The sequence below is a fragment of the Nanorana parkeri genome, unplaced genomic scaffold (genome assembly GCF_000935625.1).
Source record: "Nanorana parkeri isolate BGI_ZX_2015 unplaced genomic scaffold, ASM93562v1 scaffold630, whole genome shotgun sequence".
In the NCBI taxonomy this organism is placed as follows: Eukaryota; Metazoa; Chordata; class Amphibia; order Anura; family Dicroglossidae; genus Nanorana; species Nanorana parkeri.
The window spans coordinates 201,765-212,253 of NW_017306898.1; positions in this window are offsets into that span (position 1 = coordinate 201,765).

Genomic DNA, 10,489 nt, shown 5'->3' on the forward strand with positions numbered 1-10,489 from the left:
AGCATCTTCCTTCCCAGCCTGACTGTCCCTGGCCCGCCTCTTTAATTCATTGGATTTCAGATCATTCAATCATGGAGGCCCAGCAGTACCTGTGGGCGTTACCGAGGGTGGTCTGCATGCAACTGCAGTCTGCCAAGTAGCACCCACTCCTCTAGACTGACACCCACTTAGCAAAGTATATTTGCATAACTCCTCCCAAAAGCCAGCCCACTGCTTCAATCAGGGTTGATATCTATTAAGAGAAGCCTCCCAACTTTCTGAGATGGGAAAAAGGAACCCATTGTAGCACAAAGTATGTGGGCACACCTCCCCCCTTTCCATGCCCCCAGTTATGCAGACCAGAATGAAACAATGTGCGAAAAACAATTGGCCGAACCTACAAGTGCGTGCTTTCAGCCTCCACTTTTCCTTTACCGGCTTTTCAATATAACAAATGCAATATTTTAATGGTTGGATGAAATACATTGTCCATCAAAACACTTTATCAGACCAAAAAGAGGGACAACTGAAGAAAAAAAGAGGGACAGGGGGACCTGGTTCCAAAGAAAGGACACTTGGGAGCCATGGCAGATAGTAATGGATGGTCTAGTCTAGAAGATCTGATGGTGAATGCACAGGGACTTATCTCTAATCATCATCAGGGATTTTATGTATCCATCACTGAAGAACCCTTTGTCTGCTTTCAGTTGCAATCTCTCACTCTACTCTCACACCTTTATTTTTACCCAACATGTGAATCTCTGCACTGGCGTTCTGAAGACATTTAACTCTTTTGAGGCCAACACACCAGCAGGAACTGGACTCGGGAGTCCTGGAGAAGAGCTCTTGGTCTTGGTCTGTGTCTTTGTATCTTTCTGGATACTGTCATGGTGACAAATTGTCTAAGGTTTGCAAGATTTATCCTTGGGATTGGAACTGGTTGGTCACTAGGGGTTCCTTGAGCTGTGGCTGATTGACCTCCAATGTGATGGTACTTGCATGCTTCCAGGTCCAAACCCGCATGGCAGAGCCAGCAGCATGATCTTTGTAGCTGTCTGTAAGGTTGGCATTCTGATCACTACCGTAGCGGGGCATTTTTCCTTGACCTCCAATGTAAGTGGGGTATTCTTCCCACTGGCCACCAATGTAATGGGTAGTATTGTAAATTGAAGCGCCACACTTCGTTTTATTGTCCAGGTACATCTTTATTCAATGTAGGGTTGAGGGGACAGTATAGCCAACACATTTCTGACCACCAATATAATATAAACCCACTGACCACCAGTGTAATAGGGACATCCTTCCCACTGGTCACCAGTGTAATGGGGACATTCTTCCCACTGACCATCAGTGTAATGGGGCCATTCTTCCCACTGATCACCACTGTAATGGGGGCATTCTTCCCACTGATCACTAAGGTAATGGTGGCATTCTTCCCACTGATCACCAGTGTAATGGGGGCATTCTTCCCACTGATCGCCACTGTAATGGGGGCATTCTTCCCACTGATCCCTAAGGTAATGGTGGCATTCTTCCCACTGATCACCAGTGTAATGGGGACATTCTTCCCACTGACCATCAGTGTAATGGGGCCATTCTTCCCACTGATCACCACTGTAATGGGGGCATTCTTCCCACTGATCCCTAAGGTAATGGTGGCATTCTTCCCACTGATCACCACTGTAATGGGGGCATTTTTCCCACTGATCCCTAAGGTAATGGTGGCATTCTTCCCACTGATCACCACTGTAATGGGGGCATTTTTCCCACTGACCACCAATGTAATGGGGGGATTATTACCACTGATCACTAATGTTATGGGGGCATTCTTCCCACTGATCACCACTGTAATGGGGGCATTCTTCCTAATGACCACCAATGTAATGGGGGGATGATTACCACTTGCCCCCAATGAAATAATTTCAGCAGGGATTCCCTGAAAACTGAAAATTATATCAATGGTTCTTCTAAGAAAGGCTGCCATAGTGGATCCTCTCATTCTCTCGATAGATAGATAGATAGATAGATAGATAGATAGATAGATAGATAGACCTGTGCACCACAGAGACAGGAAGTGAGATTAAAGCTCCATAACGGATTCAAATAACAATAACATTGTAACATAGGATGTAACCCTTCCCCCCTTCCTACCCAAAAGAACCAGTTTTGGATGGAGTCCCACTTAAACTACGCAAATATGTCCATCTCGTGCCCAGGGATTAAAAGCGACAAACCATCAACCTCCCTTCAGCTAGCGAGCGTATTGAACTGCTTTCACGAGCGCGTCCTGTGGCTTTTGTTCCAGAACAAAAGGGGGATCAAGTTAACGGGGGGAGTTGACCCAAAGCACAATTTTCATGGAAATCCAGAAGGACCTGGGCAGATCCATGCCAGGTTTTGCTTGCTGTTTAGCTGACAATTTGCTAAGCCTCCCCTCGCCTCCACACGCTCCAACCACAGCTCACAACGCAAGTGCTTGCAATAGTCCCCCTTTGGTATCCCAGCTGTATGGCCATAGCCTTACCATGACCTTTGACTGCCTGTGAATGACAAATCAAAACTCGGAAATGCATAATGGTGGTTATTATGTATTTGGCTGGGTAAGCAGATGGGGGCAGATGTAAGTGCATGGTGCAGATCGGTGAAGTGGGCTACAATGATGGACCAGTCAGATCTATCTATCTATCTATCTATCTATCTATCTATCTATCTATCTATCTATCTATCTATCTATCTATCATCCTATATGTATGGATGTATATATATGTGTGTGTGTAGACCTGTCACAGGGCAGTGACCTCAAGTATCCATGAACCCCTTGCTATACATTTAAACACATGCCGATACACCAATACACAATTCCAGGTTGTACATGAATAATTAGGACACTACATTGCAGGGATCCGATTGCATATGAATGAGGAATGGCGGTACCGGGCTAACGTAGAGCACTGGATCTCAATCTGTTAAATTGTTTAATTCCCTCTGCGGAGAGTTTATCTGCCAAAAACAAAACTGTCCTCTGAGGATCTGATCGAGCAAACAGAATTCTGTGCGTGGGTACCGCTTCAAAATTAGGATGCTAGGTTTCCATATCTTGCAAACTGATACAATGTATCTATCTATCAATCAATCTATCTATCTATCCATCTATCATGAGAGAATCCACTATGGCAGACTTTTTTTTCATGTTTCAGGCAATCTGTGCTAAAATGAATTCACTGAGGACCAGTGGTAATAATCCCCCCTTACCTTGGTGGTCAGTGGGAAGAATCCCCCAATACGTTATTGGTCAGTAGGAGGAAGAATGCCCTCCTTACATTAGTGGCCATTGGAGCAATGCCCCCTTATATTGGTGGTCAGTGGGAAGAATGCCCCCATAATACTGGTGGTCAGTGGGAAGAATGCCCCCATAATACTGGTGGTCAGTGGGAAGAATGCCCCCATAATACTGGTGGTCAGTGGGAAGAATGCCCCCATAATACTGGTGGTCAGTGGGAAGAATGCCCCATAATACTGGTGGTCAGTGGGAAGAATGCCCCCATAATACTGGTGGTCAGTGGGAAGAATGCCCCCATTGCACTGGTGGTCAGTGAGAAGAATGCCCCATAATACTGGTGGTCAGTGAGAAGAATGCCTCCATTGCACTGGTGGTCAGTGAGAAGAATGCCTCCATTGCACTGGTGGTCAGTGGGAAAACATCCCCCTTACATCTAGAGAGAGAGAAAAAAAAATCTCACTCTCTCTCTCTCTCTATATACATAACATGTGATGACCTCATATAGAGATCACGTACAATGCACTCTACATCCTCCTCCTCAGTTCATGATGAAAACCATCTCCACCTCATTCCACGACCCCCTAACATGTCCTCCGGTACCCAAGACCAGCAGTCAGCCGCGGGGGGTGGGGGGTGGAACACAGAAAGATACAATGTAGCAGAAAAAAAGAAGATAAGTATCAAAAAGAAAAAAAGAAAGTGTAGCGATCCACAAATGTGAAATGCCGACAGCTGAACGGCCCCCTTTGATATTTCACCCGGTGAGGAAACGGTTAAACGAGCTCCTCATTTAAAAAACTGTTGCCATTTCTATATAACAAGCCGCTTTGGGGGAACCGAACGCTTTTTTGACGTCCCCCAACGCGCGTCGTTTGGAGGTTGCATGGTGCCCTTGAGTACCTGCATCGGCGGTGTGTGCGGGCGGGGGAGGGGGGGAGCGCGTTTCCTAGATCTGCTGAGTGCGCGGAACTCCTCGGCGGTTTTACACGCCGGGCTGCACTTCAATGCTGCAGATTAGTCCCGGAGCACAATATGGCTGAGCCCCCCCCCGCCGCTTTACTCACGGAGGAGGCTGCGCGCTCCGCATCATCGCTGGGAGAGGAACTTCCACTGTATATAAAAGAAAATCAATGGAGGACGGCGTCCTCCATTGACATGAACGCCAGGCGAACGCCAGGCCTCGTCTATTGACATGAACGCCAGGCGAGCGGCTCAATACACGGATTACATACAAATAATGGGAGCTGGTATACCTTATAGAGGATCTGTGTTTCTGTCCATCCAGTCCTGAGATTTACACAGGTCTGCCACACAGCAAAGCCCTGGCTGGCAGGACAGGAGGCCTGATTTGTACTCTGCCGCAGTTAAGAAACACTTAGAGGCCCCTCCCCCGCCATGTAACTGGACAGTGAATAGTAAGCAGTAGACTGATAAGCTCTCTGTCACTCTGTTCTCTTCTCCCATCAGCATGCTCCTTGTTAGTACATGTGACTGGACAGTAAAGGGGAAGCGGTGCACCAATGAGCTCATCTCTCTCTCGCTCTGCTCTCTCCTCCTTTCAGCAAGCTCGTGGTTAGCACATGTACCAAGACAGTAAAGGGGAAGCAGCAGAGTACTGTGCTCATCTGTCTGTTGCTCTGCTCTCTCCTCCTATGATTAGGCTCATTGTTAGCACATGTGACTTGATTGACAGTGAAGGGGAAGCATCACAATGATGAGCTCACCTCTCCATCTCTCTGCTCTCTCCTTCTATCAGCATGTTTCTTGTTAGCACATGTGACTGGACAGTGAAGTGAAGGCAGCAGATTGATGAGCTCATCTCTCTCACTCTGCTCTCTCCTCCTATCAGCATTACTCCTTGTTAGCACATGTGACTGGACAGTGACGTGGAAGCAGAAGACTGATGAGCTCATCTCTTTATCACTCTGCTCTCTCCTCCTATCAGCATGCTTTTTCTTAGATGCTAACCAGGGCCGGTGCAAGGATTTTTGCCTACACAGACGAAGGTGCATTTTTGCACACGTCCAGCACACTACAGCAATAGATTTACAGCCAGCCCCGCCCCAGCTTCCCTCACTCACAGTTTCACCCCGATCCCTGTAGCCTCACGCGGTGCCTTTCGTAGTCGGCGCTGGGCAGGATCGCTGCATCGCGTCTCGGTGCTCAGCTTGTGGGAGGCAAGTACATAACATGTAGTTGTAATACGGATCATTTAACCCATTGAAGGAGAACTATGGGGTCAGGGCTTTTCCCCATAGTTCTCCTTAGGGTAACGGGAGGACACAAACTAGCGTCCTCCCGTCACCCTAAGCTCAGTATACCGCGAGCTGCAGCTCCCTGCATACTGAGACGCCGCAGCCGGAGCGGATCCCGACAATTGTGCCGGGATCCGCCCAGCTGCGCGAGTGACAGCTGCCTATCTAGAGGCAGAGCCAGCTGTACCCGCCCCCTCCCCCAGTCAGCACTGGCGGATCGGAGCGGGGGGAATCCAGCCGTGACAGGATCGAGAAGTGAGCGAACGCCGGTATGTGTACTTGCCCAAATGCCCTGTTTTTTCCGCCCTCACCCTGCAGCGCCCTCAGGCTCCTCCATAGATACAGTGAGTCAGTGTCGTCACCCTGGGACAGGAAGTGTGTTACTGGCAGGGTCACCGGGTGAAAAGCAAGGGAACACTAATGCAGCCGCCCCATCTAAGTGCTGGTCAGCTGCACCATGGAATATTTTGGTTCTTGGGGTCAGATTAACCCTTTCACTGCCAGCACCGTCTGGCTGCGGACCCCTGTACACTGTGTAACATTGTGGGTGTTGGCGCGTAGCTGGGAGAGAGACCGGCGAATATCTGTTTGCTCTTCTGAATGAAGCTGGAAGTGACGCTGATTGCATCACTTCCGGCTTCTGAGCTGTCATTCCCGGGATGGAGAAGCTGATCAAGGACGATCTGTACTAGAGCAGCTTCTTTGAAGTGCAAAGGTGACACTAGGTTCAAAAGGGCAAATGGTCTAATAGACCTCTAATGTCACCTTAAAGAGAACCTGTCACCTCCAATTTGCTCTGCATAGGGGGCTTGTGAGCGGGTGTTGGCATTGCGGGTGTTGGCGGGTAGCATGGAGAGAAACCCGCGAACATCTGTTTGCTCTTCTCCCCTCTGAATGAAGCCGGAAGTGACGCTGATTGCATCACTTCCAGCTTCTGAGCTGTTATTCCCGGGCTGGAGAAGCCAGGAAAAAAACTGACGTTCTGCACTTTATCATCTTCTTTGAAGTACAAAGGTGACACTAGGGGTCTAATAGACCTCTTATATCACCTTAAAGAGAACCTGTCGCCTCCAATGTGCTCAGCAAAAGGGGCTTGTGAGCCCTCTATGTGATAGCAATAAAGTTAAGTTAAAAAAAAAGGCCCCGGACCGGCACTGCGCGTGTTGGCGGGTAGCAGGGAGAGAGACCAGCGAATATCTGTTTACTCTTCTCCCCTCTGAATGAAGCCGGAAGTGACACTGATTGCATCACCTCTGGATTCTGAGCTGTCTGCAGGTAGAGAAGCTAATCCGAGGAGACCGGAGAATCCCTATCATCTACATGTTTGTACACCTTGGAAGCCCCATCATCATATGATCTTAGGATTTTGTGGCAGTGACATCACAGGGGGGGTGCGGCCCGCAACTGGGTGACACCATTGGAGGGGTGACACCAAAATGACTGAGAGTCATTTTGGTGTCACCCCCTGTGAAAATTCGGTCACAGACCGAGAGCCCGACAGTTTCAGGAGAGAGGAGGGGACCCGGCGGCATACCTCATCCCTCCGGGTGACTGTCCCCTCCTCTCTCTGCCGGCGTCCATCACCAAGACGGCTGCCGGCAGGTATCAATAAGATGATCGCGAATGCGCAATGAGACGTCACAGACTGGTATCACCCAGTATCTGCTCCGGGTGACACCCAGCCTCGGGACACCCCGGCTCCGAGGGTGTGGTATACCTGACCTGGAGACGTAGGACATTTGTTACTTATCGAAGAAGGTGATCAAGTACGGTCTGTCCTTGAACAGCTTCTTTGAAAGGTGACACTAGGGGTCTAATAGCAGCTTTCAAATACAGCGGCTGTCACCCGATCATGAACTCGAATGGGTGACAGCTGCCGCCTGTAAATAGCAGATTAGGGATTCCTGCTGCAAGAAATGGCAGGTTCCTGATGCAGGTGTCTCTAATCGCACCTAAAATATAGGTGTGAATGGAGCCTTAGAGTGGGAGAGGAAGAAACAGCAGAAATCAGTTCATGTGCTGACAAGGAGCGTGCTGATAGGAGGAGAGAGCCGGATGACAGAGAGATGAGCTCAGCAGTCTGTTTCTTCTCCGTCATTGTCCAGTCACAGACTGGGGGCGGGTCCATGTCAGCCTGGAATGAGAGGAAGTTGGTTGAATGATGCTGGCTGTAATGCTATCAGGAAGACTGAGGACATCTAGTGGCCAGAAAGAGGCACTGCAGGGGATTGGAAAAAGTGTAATATAGTAAAAGCTGCTTTTTTTGTGTTTTATTTTTTTAATGGGCAATTGCTTTTTTTTTGGCTGTAGTTCCGCTTTGAACTAATTGTAATTAGACCCTAAATGACATGCAGCCAATGAAATATACCTTTTTGTATCTATACTTCCTGCAGCTGCAGCATATTAACATCATCGTCACTGGCTTTTTTAATGCAATTTACCTGGAAATCGTCCCTTTAGCAGGAAATATTCGGATGTTCTTATTACAGCAATATACGGCCGTAATGTTATTTCATCCGTAATCTAATGTCAGCACTGCCGGTGACTTCCTTGTGAACAGTAACCTATAATTACAGATCATTAGTATACATAGTACACGTATGTGGAGGACATGCTATACGTGAGACGTGACCTTTTCCTTTACGTGTCAGAGACCAAAAAGGCTAAAAAAAAGATGATAAATATCAAACTAAATAAAATTTGTATTAAAGGTAAATGAAAGTGCATTTAAACCCATAAATACATATTTCATTATATTGCAGCTTACCAGTCCTTAGATGTGTTGGCTGCATTAGTTTTCTTTTATCAGGCTTTTCCCCTTTTATTTTCTCCTGGTGATCCTGCCACTAACACAATTCCTGTCCTAGGGTGACAATGCTCACTCACTGTATCCTTTGAGCAACAGTGTTGTCACTCCAGGCCATTCTCTTGACTTGGACTACCACCTTCACCCTCGTTCCTCATCCCTGTTACTAGGGATGCACAGATACCAGTTTGCCAGTATCGAGTATCGATATTTTTTTCCCGGTACTCGCCGGTACCGAATTCCGATACCGGAAGTCCTATTAAAGGAGAACTATGAGGTGAGTGCTTTCCACTCACCTCATAGTTCTAGCCGACCTGTGACAATGAAACTGCCACAGGTCGGCTCAGTAGATCGGGAGGTGAGCGAACAGATACCGGCGTTCGCTCACCTCTCGATCCTGTCACGGCTCTGTGCCGTGACAGGGGAGGGGCTGGATTCCCCCCTCCCCGCTCCGATCCTCCAGCGCTGACTGGCGGATCGGACGGGGGGGGGGGGGGGGACAGCTGGCTCTGCCTCTAGATAGGTAGAGCCAGCTGTCAGTCACGCAGCTGGGCGGATCCCGGCATAATTCTCGGTATCCCCTTCAGCTGCGGCGTCTCAGTATACCGCAAGCTACAGCTCCCTATATACTGAGCCTAGGGTGACGGGAGGACGCTAGTTTGTGTCCTCCCGTTACCCTAAGGAGAACTATGGGGAAAAGCCCTGACCCCATAGTTCTCCTTCAATGGGTTAAATGATCCGTAGTACAACTACATGTTCTGTACTATTACAGATAGTACTCCGGCCGCGCTGACTGGCGGAACGGACAGGGGAGGGGGTGGGTACAGCTGGCTCTGCCTCTAGATAGGCAGAGCCAGCTGTCAGTCACGCAGCTGGGCGGATCCCGGCATAATTCTCGGTATCCCCTTCAGCTGCGGCGTCTCAGTATACCGCAAGCTACAGCTCCCTATATACTGAGCCTAGGGTGACGGGAGGACGCTAGTTTGTGTCCTCCCGTTACCCTAAGGAGAACTATGGGGAAAAGACTTCACCCCATAGTCCTCCTTTAAGGAAGCCAGCCGGCCTGTAATGACTCCCCATTCGGCTTCATGATCAGCAGGGAAGCCATCTCCCTGCCCCCTCGTCACCAGGTGGCGAGGGAGCATTAAGCCAGCTTTCTGGCAAATCAGAAAGCCAGGGGGGGTGTAATGACTCGCTGCCCGGCTTCCTATCACTGGAAACTCAAGTATTGGGCCAGGCATCTAAACATTTGGGCTTGTATTGGTACTCGTCCAAATACTCGGCATCGGCAGCGATACTAGTATCGGTATCGGCGCATCCCTACCTGTCACATGAGGGAAGTTGTTTTTGATAACTGTGAAAGCTGACACAAGTGTTTGAGATTTCAGTTCAGTGCCTAGGAAGTTACGAGGACTCTGGATTTCTATTGGGGGGTCAACAAGTATTCTTCTGTATTTGCAGAAAATCTACTGAGCCTAAAAAAAGAAAACTAACGTAGCCGGTATATCTAGTATATAGTGCAACTTTCACTTCCTCTGTACTGAGCTGCTTCCTGTTCACTCATAAAATGAGCAGATAGTAAATATTTACTACGTCCACAATCATGAATGAACAGGAAGTGATGTATAGCACTTCCTGTTCAGTCATAACCGGGGACATAGTAATCACTATGTCCTCAGTTATTTACAAACACCGAGTGCTCCAAGCTCGCTCCGGGGATGGACTACAATCCCAATACAAATCAGTAAACTAATCATGAGATTGTAGTCCATCCCGGGAGCGAGCTTGGAGCGGTGACTACTTTACAACACACACAGGGTCCATGGGGAACAAAAGTATCCCCCCCTCCAGAAGGAAGGACAGTATCAGCACCAATTCAGAGATGATTGGAGGATCTACAGCCGAGTGAGACACAAATAAGATACATTGTTGTTAATAGTTCAGGTACCTGAATCCAATATTAAAGGAGAACTATGGGGTCAGTGTTTTTCCCCATAGTTCTCCTTAGGGTAACGGGAGGACACAAACTAGCGTCCTCCCGTTACCCTAAGCTCAGTTACAGCTCGCGGTATACTGAGACGCCGCAGCCGGAGCGGATCCCGACTTAGATGACGGGATCCGCCCAGCTGCGTGAGTGACAGCTCGCTCTGCCTATCTAGAGGCAGAGGC